Source organism: Lissotriton vulgaris, chromosome 3_1 (assembly GCF_964263255.1).
Source record: "Lissotriton vulgaris chromosome 3_1, aLisVul1.2, whole genome shotgun sequence".
NCBI classification, from domain to species: domain Eukaryota; kingdom Metazoa; phylum Chordata; class Amphibia; order Caudata; family Salamandridae; genus Lissotriton; species Lissotriton vulgaris.
This window is the reverse complement of record NC_141689.1, coordinates 1,170,126,604-1,170,139,160: the sequence shown is the minus strand read 5'-3', so window position 1 is coordinate 1,170,139,160 and position 12,557 is coordinate 1,170,126,604.

Below are 12,557 nucleotides of genomic sequence, written 5' to 3'. Positions count from 1 at the left end.
TAGCAAGGGCATACTAAACAAAAGCCAATCAGCCCAAGAAGGGTATGCTAGTCAGACAAACACAACACAATACTGGCCACATCATAGTTATTTGTAACTGTGTCCTGACATGTACAAATCTAACAACAAATAGAGCAAGGCAGTGGCACTAATCTAAAGAAACACTGTCAGACATTTTTGCCACCACAACCACTGCCTCACAGTGAAGTTGACTGACAGGAAGGAATAGTGGGTATGCTGGTGAAGTGAGTGTATATAAAAGCATCATGGCGTTGTTGTCACAGATAATGCTCCACCTCCCAATTGGACCATCAACACCTCTCTGAACCATGCTCACCTCACAGGGTGAGGAAAGGACTGACAAGATCTCTGTGACTGGGCACTCTTGTGGGGAGCACAAAGCCCTGCTGGGAACATGGCCATCAACAAACACCAGGACTGCACTGTCAGCCATTTTGTCAGCACAGGCACACCCCGTCACAGGGAAGCAGAGTCAGAAGGAGGGAAGTGAGGGCATGCTGGAAAGGGGGGTGTAGCCAAGAGCATGCTGGGAGTTGCAGTCACTCACAATGTCCACCCACCCACATTGCCCAGCAAGTTTACACTGAACCATGCTCACCTCACAGGGGGGGAAGGACTGACAAGATCTCTGTGACTTGGCACTCGTGTAGGGAGCATAAAGCCCTGCTGGGAACTGGCTACCAACAAACACCAGGACTGCACTGTCAGCCATCTTGTCAGCACAGGCACACCCCCTCACAGGGATGCAGAGTCAAATGTGAACAGGGATGACAGTCCTACGTCAGCCACCTGATGGCCCTTGAGTACCAATGAGCATGTACAGTGAAATCCATACATGAGCTGGGAATGCACACACTTCAACATGCACATTGAACGAATTCATGCTGGCTGTACAATGTGCAGCAACAATATCAATCTCTGTCTGTGACAATTTAAGACAATGCAGTGTACAGCACGCATCCTAACGTACCATTGCAAATGTCATTTATATGAACAATTGATACAAAAATCATTGAGGGGGGAATGGTTCACTTGTCCTGTGCAACCCGGGTCTTTACGTATTGTGTTGCCCTAATTGAAAACCTCACATACGTACACAGGCGTAGTGCTCTATATCTTCATTTTTCGCATCAGTGTACTGTAGCAGAATTATCATTGGCTCAACATGATTGCAAATATGCTGTGCCTCCACCTGAAAGGAAACTGGTTGGTTTCCCAGTAGTGTCCCGAGATGAAAAATAAGAGTGTGTTTCTGTGCTTAAGCTCTGTGAGTCAAAATCTCCCACATCACCCAAAGGCTAAGGTGAAATGGTGAAAATTGTGATGTACAAAGTAACAAACAAAGGTGTTGCGTGTGTGGTTCCAGCAACTAGTCCACCGCACCAGGGTTGTCCACTGTTGGTCAACATGGTTCGGCCCCATTTGATCCTAGAAAATTTTCCTTCTCTGGACACTCCTGGGAAAGATGCAGTCTACCTCCAGGTGGAGACACAGCACATTTGCAATAATGGAGACCCGATGAAACTGCTGTTACAGTACACAGAGGCAGAGAAAGAAGATATACCACCCCATGCCTGTGTACGTATATGAGGGTATTTAGTAAGGAATGAAAATTCGTACATACCCGGGTTGCACAGGACGAGTGATCCATTCTCCCCTCCTTGATTTTTAGTACTAACCATTGCAAGCTGAATGGATCAGTACTTCTTTCTCCCTCACCGTTGCTATATACATATGTGAACCATTGATGCGTGTAGAAACATCACTGACAATGTGTGTCTCTTCCAAACACAGGTGGTGCTTGGGACACAGCTGCAAGTGAAGAGGAGTCCCTGTCCCAGACTCTGGTGGAGGATGAGCTCTCTGGTGTGGATCTGGCTGTGTCCTCTTCGGATGGCAAAGAACAACCTGGCACCTCCAGTGTGAGTCGTCATGCAGCCCCAGCAGCACAAAAATCCGCAGCTCTGGCACCCACGCCAAGAACATCTGGCAACAGACTGAGCACCCCCCCAACACGGACAGACCTAGGAAACAGAATGCAAACAGCACAGGGCCACCGGCCACCCTGCAAGCTACAGACAATACCACCAGTAGCAAGACCCAAGGGGTTCCAGGGTCACCTGTGCGTGCCACCACAGGTCCTGCTCATGTGGCTAGCAGGGGAGGGGTGTTAGGAAGAGGTCACGGCCTGCAGAGGGGCCTGAACAGCATGATGAACCCCAACTACTAAGCATCATAGATGCGTACCAGGATATCATTGGAGGATTTGGCCAGGTAGTAGGGATCCTCAGGACATGCAACAGGAGCAGGCTGGCCATCATGCATGCATGGTGGCCAAGTGGGGCAAACTTACTGATGTGCATAGCACATATTGACTTGTCTCTGCCAGATCAGCAGAAATATGTCCACACCTCCCTGTGTGCCCACAACATCTGTTGCTGCAACCTCTGCAAATGCCACAGGGAGGGAAAATGAATCTGGTGGAGAGTCGGATGCACCACATATGCCTGAAATTGAGGATCCACCCCAGAAGAAGAAGAGGGGTCGTCCAAAGAAGGACAATTGAGCCACTGATGTCCATGCACATCCCCAAGGAACTCAGAACCTGTTTTGGATATTGGCCTTTGTGTGCAAAGCGTTCACCTTGTTGCACATGACACAACTCCCCAACATGACATGGAGGGTTCATGTTGTTCCAATGTAACACATGAATGTGGACTTTACTCTGGATATTTCAGCTTCCAAGACTGAAAACTCATCTGTGAACTGTGGATTCCAACCCTTATGTACAGCACCCACAATCCTGTGCACTGTCTTCACACATGTATGTAAATAAATCATTATTACACTATACTTGCCTATGTTGTGATTCAAACTAGGTATGTGTCATGAAGATGATACTCTGCCGAACAACACCGTGCATGCCAACTACTACAGCAATGGCATTACCATAATGTGACTCATGTTGATGTGACACATATGAGGGAGACACATCACTGGGGCCACACAACACATACTCACCATGGCCATGTGACACATTGCCTACAAAGCTGTTTCCCAGAAATACAGTGGGATGCACAGATACCACACCTATCCACAGTCAGTGGTAACAAGCTCACAGGTGAGGTAAGCAAATGTCAGGCAGATGTGTGAAGACAGAGAACACACATAACTAAGTGAAGCACAGGTTCATTACACATCAGCAAAAAGTTTTTACACAACAGTTGCAACGTAATTCCACATGACAATGTGCACACGGTCACCAAGTTTTGTAGAATTGAGCTTTAGGGGTGTGTGGCACATCACATGATGGGATACTAGAAGCTCCACCCTGGGATTGGATTCTGATTGTTGGGTGTCAGAGTTGACCAAGCACCAGGAAAATTACCTTTGGAAGAACAGACATAAGACACAGTCAGAAGCACACCAGAACATGATAGAAATGCAATATACATGCACAAAACATGTCACAAGAAACATACACATAAACAAGTTAGCATGTCAACACTATTGTGGAATACAAACCATCTGACAGGACACATCACTGCACGCACCCAGTCAAGTACCACAGGGACATACTCAAACAGCAACTGAGCAGCACGAACAAATCTCAGGTTAACTCAAAACATTGACATGACAACCCTGTAAACTCACATTCAGCGGAAGTTGTTGATGAGCTGTGTGCGGACGTCACCCTCACTATCATCACTGGCATTGTGGCCCAGGCCAGGATCCTCCACAGGTGGGGGATGTTGGTCATCGTCATCCCATATGAATGGCACCTTCTTCCGCACTGCCATGTTGTGTAGCATGCAGCATACTATGATACTCCTGCACAACTTTGCCGGCTCATATGGGAGTGCCCTTCCGGTCTTGTCCAGACAGCCGAAGCGGCTTTTCAGGAGACCAAAGGTACGCTCAATCACTCTCCTGGTTCGACCATGTGCCTCATTGTAGCACATCTTGGCTGCTGTCACAGGGTTGTCAGCAACCACGGCATGTTGGGGTAACCTGAGTCACCTGCAATCAAAGAATTACACATTAATTGAGTCTTATAAGATGTTGGGATACAACATTGCCAAACACACACAATGGTAAACAGTACACACCAACAAGCCAGACACGCTGGTTTGGCATCTTACGACATCATCAACGCACTGTGCCTCATCCTCATGACGTAGGCATCGTGCGCAGAACCGGGGAAACGTACACACACATGTGCGATCACCATGTCCGCTAGACATACCACCAGAGCATTGATGGGGTGGAAATGTTTTACTGTTGCGGTATGTCTGCTCATGTGCCCGTGGTGGTATCAGGGCCACATGTGTTCCATCAATTGATCCAATGATGGTTGGTATTCTCCCTAGTCTATGAAAAGCATCCTTAATGTCAGTGAGTTCACCAGGGCTGATGTACAAGTTACAGAAATGCAACATACCCTCCAAGACATCACAAAGCACCCGAATGAACATGGTTTGAGACATACCATCAGCAGGTGCCAAAGTGTACTGGAAGGTACCAGTAGCAAAGAAGTGCAGGGCTGCCCTGACCTTCACCTTTGGGGTCAGTGCTGTAGGGTATGCCTGGCCAGGTAGCAGATGTGGCTCTAACTGCTCCACCAGCTCCTCAATCAGTAGCCTGGTGAAGCGGTATCACCGGATGGAATTGCGTTCCTGCATGGTTTCAAGGTCTGGGAACCGTCGATGGACAGCTGGTGCCCTGCAGTACAGAGATGGGCAAAGTAAGATTTTACATTCCGCCACCCATGTGGCACTGGCCTTTTAAAATATCACATGATACATCATAGCAATACACAATGAACTGAGGTGTGGGCTATTGGGTATGGACACATATGTCACCTTCATGCCCGTCATCTCACATATCAATGAGACATGTGTACAGAAGTTCCATGGAATACAATGGCAAATCATTAGGCTGTGGCACAGTCCATATGTACTGCTGTCACATTCATAACACACAACACAGTGACAAGTGAGGACTGATGTTTCACAGGCATACCAACTCCATGACAAGACGATAGCCATGGTCCCTGTGTTGCCACAAGGGCACTGGCATGACATGACGTATCATGTACACACCACAACAAATAATGAGTCTCACAGGAATTGACGCCTGTGGTCTCTGCAGGCCATACATAGACGTCTCTGAAACACACACGCACCATCAATGTTGATGCACAAAGCACATGGTGGAGACTGACTCCCATTGGGCACTTGGGACGCACTATGACGTACATATCATCCCACCCTGGACTTAGGGTGTATGTGACAGGTCATACACATATCCAAACTGCTACTGTGGCCATGACTCATGCCCATAACTGAACAGTTGCACATTACATTGGTGAGGTGCACAACACAAAAAGTATTCTGTCCCCAAGAATCAGTGCCCAGCCTGGGAGTGGCTGCACCAAAGTGCCACACAAGAAAACAAATGTTGTTCCCCATACACACACAGGTAATGCAGCCTTACACGCCATGTGCTGGATGACTCATTGCTGAGAAGGAAGCTCGCCGCACCATCAGTTCCAACTGAACTTGAACTGCTGGAGCTTACGGCCACACCAATTCAGACTGCGGCCACCCGCCTGAAGAACAGAAATCACGCTACACGCGAGGCTGCCTTCCCCCCGAATAATACGCTATAATCGTCACATAAAGTCAGACAATGTGTGCCCCTTCGAGGTTGCTGCCCCCACTCACCGCGACCATGAAGTCTACACTCAGCTACGGCCCCACCCAGTCCAAGTCCTGAGGAGAACCCTGAATCGCCGTGTGGTTCGAAACGCGTTGACCCCGAGCCAGGGATAGAAAGGAAGGGTGTCACCTGGGACATAAACAATACCACGCTCTCTGTCCCTAGTAGTACAACCTCACAAACATCCAATCTCTGGCTCAGCAAGAATGGCAGGCATTCTTTATGAACTGTGTTGTCCGCCCGTCTTTTGTTCTATAATTTGAAGGACTGGTGCCTACTCTAAATAATGAACGTTAGGCATTTTATTAATGTAATTCATTTATTTCTTGTAATGTGTGTCTGGTGTTTTTGGAAATTGAGTATTGATGATGTACATATTGAACACATGTATATATTGCGCACATTTGTCTTTTGAATGTATTCTTTATTGTTTGACAAACTGTCTTTTCCTATGATACAAAAAAAGTAAATATATCACAAATTTAAGTCACCTGGGACATAAACAATACCACGCTCTCTGTCCCTAGTAGTACAACCTCACAAACATCCAATCTCTGGCTCAGCAAGAATGGCTGGCATTCTTTATGAACTGTGTTGTCCGCCCGTCTTTTGTTCTATAATTTGAAGGACTGGTGCCTACTCTAAATAATGAACGTTAGGCATTTTATTAATGTAATTCATTTATTTCTTGTAATGTGTGTCTGGTGTTTTTGGAAATTGAGTATTGATGATGTACATATTGAACACATGTATATATTGCGCACATTTGTCTTTTGAATGTATTCTTTATTGTTTGACAAACTGTCTTTTCCTATGATACAAAAAAAGTAAATATATCACAAATTTAAGAAAAGAAAAAAACTGAAAATAAAATCCTGACCGCTCAGTACATGTGGGCTGAGTGGCTCTAACTTTGAAATAAGTAAAACCTGATTGGCCCCTTTATTTGTTTGGTATATTGGAGTGGTCTAAGCAAGTCAGTGATAGGACCCAAACCTTCCTTGCTGCCCCCTATGGGATGATGTGTGGCACATGCTGTGGTGTTTTTGGTGTGCCCCTGGCAAGTAATTTTGTGTAGAACAATCTGCAAGTCACACCAATGTCATCTGACGTGTCGTTCAAGCATGGACCAAGCCATGCGCACTGCTTGGCTGTTGACTGCAATGTGACCCGACGTGGGTGACTTTTATGCAGACGCGTCGTACAAGCATGGACCGTGCCATGCGGGAGGCTTGGCCATTGACTGCAATGTGACCCCACGTGGGTGACTTTTATGCAGACGCGTCATACAAGCATGGAACGAGCCGAGCACACGCCTTGGCCATTGACTGCACGATGCATATGCATTGAAGTCACCCGCATCGGGTCACATAGAAGTCAATGGCCAAGGCTTGCGCACGGCTCAGTCCATGCATGTACGATGCATATGCAATGTGACCCGACGCAAGTGACTTTTACAGAGACGCGTCGTGCAGTTCTGGACCGAGCCGTCCGCACTACTTGGCAATGTGCTGTCATGGAGACGGACGCAAATTCAAAATTTGTACGAGTCGTGCGCTGGAAATTCAGTTGGATGCCTACAACAATGTGTCAATCCTAAGGTGTCATGAAGGTTACATTTTGAACGATGCGGAGGACATGTACAAGTCTTACATTTACTTGGATTGGACAGATTCATAGAATGCAACCATGTTGGACCTATCATAAAGGAGACATGGCACAGAATCTGCCTCTGTTGCACTGATTTAAGGCTGGCAGGCCCCCAGAGAGCTCACTTGCCTGCACTACATGCTACAGGACCACAACTCTTCTACCACTGCTGCTGTCTCTGCATCCTCTGGCTACTGCAATGGCACATACTCATTCACAGAGGAGGAAAAGCAGGCCCTGCTGGATGGGGTCCTCCCACAGTACTGCAAGCTATATAGGATGCCAGGGGAACAGGTGAGCGTGCAGTCCACTACCTTCCTAATTGTGCAAGTAGTCTGACTAGCAGTAATACAAGTGTGCATAGTGGTGGGAAGCATATGCACTGAGTACTTTCTGCACCCAAAGTTTGTAGGTTCATGTGATGAACAGGTGTCCTGCTGCAAAAGTGCAGTAATGCTAGCACAAATGTCCATTTCCATGGGTTCACTACCTGTGTATCTATTTTAGCTTTGTGATGGTTACGTGTATTTTCAACTGTGTGCAGCACAATTATGTGGCATGTGTGGTAATGTCCTCTTCACTTTGTTGTCCTCACAGGTTGATGCCCACCAGAAGCAGGAGATATGGCTGACCATCGACCAGGCAGTAAGATCAGTGGGGGTCGACAAGTGCCGGATCCGCAACTGCCAGAATAGGTGGCAGGACCTTCGGGCTGGACCCTGAGGATCGCAAAGGTCCAGCTGAACTGTTGCCTCCTCGCCGTAGGGGTGGACACCGGAACCTGACCCCCCACATGCTTCGGAATCTGGCGGTGGTCTTCCCGGACCTGGATAGGCAACTGAAGGCCAGATAGCAGCAAGGAGGGGGTGAGTCCATGCACAATTTGTGAACTATGTCTGACATGCTATTTGCAGTCTCTTGGCCTGCTAATACTTCCACATTATGTTGGTCTTGTAGTCCTGGACTCATGTCCCTCATTTGTGTGAGTCACACTCCTCATCTGATCCAGATTTGTGGCCCCTACAGTCTGTGACTTTTTTCACTTGGGCACTGTGTCCTTGCAGTCAGCTATGCTTAAGGTCCTGGACAGCACATGTTACTGGGACTCTGATGTGTGCTTCGTGGGTGGGTCAATTGTTTGCACAATGCCTGATCTCTGACAATGTCTTACATTCACCCCAGTACAAAGATCTGGGCCTAAATCCATCATTCATTTGCTCTCCACACCACCCTAGGTCAGACACTGGCTATATGCAAATCAGCCTTGACCCTGTGCCTCAAGGGAACAGTCCAGCCCGAACTACCAAGCTAAGTCTTTCCTAGACCGGAATCAAGCATCCAAGGACCGGTTTCTGGCTATCAGCCTTCTTCAGCATGGATAGCTTGACTCCAGTGATGTGGAGAGCCTGGGACTCATGTCTGAGCATACCCAGGCCACTCGGGGTGAAAATTGCAAAAAACACAGTTGATGGACAGAATGCAGAACAATGTTTTACATTCACCCCAGTACAAAGATCTGGGCCTAAATCCATCGTTTTTTTGCTCTCCACACCACCCTAGGTCAGACACTGGCTATATGCAAATCAGCCTTGACCCTGTGCCTCATGGGAACAGTCCAGCCTGAACTACCAAGCCATGTCTTTCCTAGACCGGAATCAAGCATCCAAGGACCGGTTTCTGGCTATCTGCCTTCTTCAGCCTGGATAGCTTGACTCCAGTGATGTGGAGAGCCTGGGACTCACATCTGAGCATACCCAGGCCACTCGGGGGGAAAATTGCAAAAAACACAGTTGATGGACGGAATGCAGAACAATGTCTGACATTCACCCCAGTACAAAGATCTGGGCCTAAATCCATCGTTTTTTGCTCTCCACACCACCCTAGGTCAGACACTGGCTATATGCAAATCAGCCTTGACCCTGTGCCTCATGGGAACAGTCCAGCCCGAACTACCAAGCCATGTCTTTCCTAGACCGGAATCAAGCATCCAAGGACCGGTTTCTGGCTATCAGCCTTCTTCAGCCTGGTTAGCTTGACTCCAGTGATGTAGAGAGCCTGGGACTCACGTCTGAGCATACCCAGGCCACTCGGGGTGAAAATTGCAAAAAACACAGTTGATGGACAGAATGCAGAACAATGTCTTACATTCACCCCAGTACAAAGATCTGGGCCTAAATCCATCATTTTTTTGCTCTCCACACCACCCTAGGTCAGACACTGGCTATATGCAAATCAGCCTTTGTACCGCTTTTGGCTGCCATAGGTGTGGCAGGGTATGCTCAGACGTGAGTCCCTTGCTCACTTTGCCACTGGATTCAAGCAAGCCGGGCTGAAGACGGCTGGAATGCCAGAAACCGGTCCTCGCAAGCTTGTTTCGGGTCCAGGAAAGATATGGCTTGGCAGTTCGGGCTGGACTGTTCCCATGAGGCACAGGGTCAGACTGATTTGCATATAGCCATGTCTGAACTGGGGTGGCAGAGAGGGCTAAAGAACGGTGATGGATTAAACCCAGATTTTTTGACTGGTTGTGAGTGTTTGATTGATTCAGATGCTCCGTCCATCACCACCCACTTTTGTACCACATAATTTTAGTGTCAGCAGGACATCTGAGATGTGACTATGGGGACTATACCTGTGCACCAAATATGTGTGTGATTACTTGACTGTGCACAATGCTGTATGCAACAGGGAATTTCAGGCAGCTGTGTTTCATTAGCAGCAGACTGTGAGGGGCTCATGTTCATGTAGTTGTGTTTGCAGTCACTCATATTTCTGATTTGTTTGATGTGGGTACATCATAGTCCAGATTATCTTTTTTGCATGGGACGGACAAGGGCACTTGTCAGCTGCAGAGTTTGCTTTGGGCATGACCTATGAATGTGACACAGTGCAGACTGTTGTTGTCCGGATGCCCTGCCCCTATGACATTTGGCAGTGATGACTGACTTACCATGCGTGCCTGTGCCAGGGTTTGAACTTGCTAAGAGGGATATTGCTTTGGAGTCAAAGTCCTCCATGCACCCCATTGTGTCAATGAGTATCAGGATGTGAGGACATCACCGTGTGTGGTGCTGCTAAGCATCACAAGAATGTTATATGGGACTCTGGACATCCCTTCATCCTGACACCTGTACTGAGTGAGCGGCATGTGATGTGATGTGTGTGTATAGTAACAGACTTCACCATGGTCACTTGCATGTCCAACAACTGTGTAGGTGGTGCATGTGTGCACATTGGGGTATTAGCAGCCAACGTGCAACAGACATATGGGTGCAAGTCCAGGAGGGATATGGGTGCCATGATTGATGCTCAGACTGGCAATTGCCCTATGTAAACCAATGTGGGCAGTTTGAGCAATTTTCAGCTTACTCTGCCACCACCGCCGAGAGTCACTCGTTGCCAGCAAGGAAGGAGTGGGGACTCCTGCAAACATCGCCGCAGCCCATAGTATCGCCGCAGCCACGCCACGCTGGGACTACACTACCCAGCAGTCCTAGCAGCGCGGCGCAACTGACTGACGCCTGTACATCGCGCCAGGAGGCGCATTTAACAGGGACAGCCCCCCGCGGCGCGGGACGCCGGGCAAAGCCCGGGCCAAGGGCGGGCCCGTTTAAGCCCGTTCAAGATCGAGCAAGGACGGGACGGGCCAGACCACTAACATCTCCAGTACAGGCTCAAGGTTAGTGTCAAATCAGATTCTCTTTTGTGTGGTCCATATGGTTAGGAGGACTAGTAATCTTACATCAGTGACCATGGCGACGCCATCAGAGGCAGCCCTTAATGGTAGAAGGTCTACAGGAGGCTCTCTATTTGGAACACTGGACAATTTCCTGATTAGGGTATCGTCAGCCCTTGCCAAGGATATAGAACTTACGGAAAAAAGACTATCCTTGGACACCCTGCTTGATAAGCGTTCATCTTTGGGGAATTTGGCAACAGCTAGATCACCGTTACCTCGGCAGGAAGATACCCAGGGAACACTCCCTCCCTCGGGGGTGGTGGATGTTAATTCTTCACCCCACTCAGATCTTACGGAAGAGCTAAACATTATTATTATTATTATTATTATTTTTTCAATTTGTAGGGCGCAACAGCTACCCAAAAAGTGTTTCCCGGCGCCTAGACACAGCTAGTTTGAGGGCAGAAAAAGGGGGAATTGCTGATGAGTGTTATTGTTCAAACAGCCAGGTCTTAACAAGCTTTCTGAACCTGAAGTAATTTTCTTCCTTCCGGATGCAGGGGGGGATCGTGTTCCAAAGGGAGGGTCCCAGATGGGCAAAGGATCTGCCACCTGTTCTCGCCCGTTTGAATCTTGGCACGCAGAAACAGGCTGCCGTCTGCGACCGAAGGTTTCTCTTGGGAGTATAGAGATAGGCGAGGGTTTGAAGATATTTGGGCGCTGTACCTGCTTTAATTCTGAACATATAGTTCAGGGCTTTAAAGCGGATTCTGTTTTCGATCCTGAGCCAATGAAGCTTCCGGCGATGGTTCGAGACTTTGGAGTTCTTGGGAATATTGCAGAGTAGCCGAACCGCTGCGTTTTGCACCACCTGCAGTCGGCCGATTACAGATTTGTTTGCGCCCAAGTATAGAATGTTGCCGCAGTCAAGCCTTGATGTAATGAGGGCATTGACTATGGTCTTTTGCGTTGACACAGGCAGCATCCAGAGGATCTTCCTCAACCATTTAACTATGGTAAGGCATAGGCCGGTTACCTTACTGGCCTGTTTGTTCATGGACAAGGAATTATCCAGAATAAAGCCCAAGTTTCGAGCGTGGGTCACCGGGGTAGGAAAGGCGCCCATCTGGTCAGGCCAGTGTACTGGATTCCAGAGATCATGATCTTTTCCCAGAACCAATATTTCCGTCTTGTCGCCGTTTAGTTTTAACTGGTTTTTTGTCATCCAGTTCAGGATTTTTGAGAGTCCTTCTTTGAGTAATGAAGGGGAGTGAGGACAAGATTCGGATAGGGAAAAGATGATTTGGGAGTCGTCGGCGTAGTACATAAGAGTAAGACCCGATTGTTCAACAAGGTCGGCCAGGGGTTTGAGATATATATTGAAGAACAGCGGGCTTAGAATGGACCCCTGGGGCACTCCGTGCGATGCAGGCAGGGTGTCCGAAACGGCTAGTGAAGATGCGATCTGGAAAGTTCGGCTTGTCAG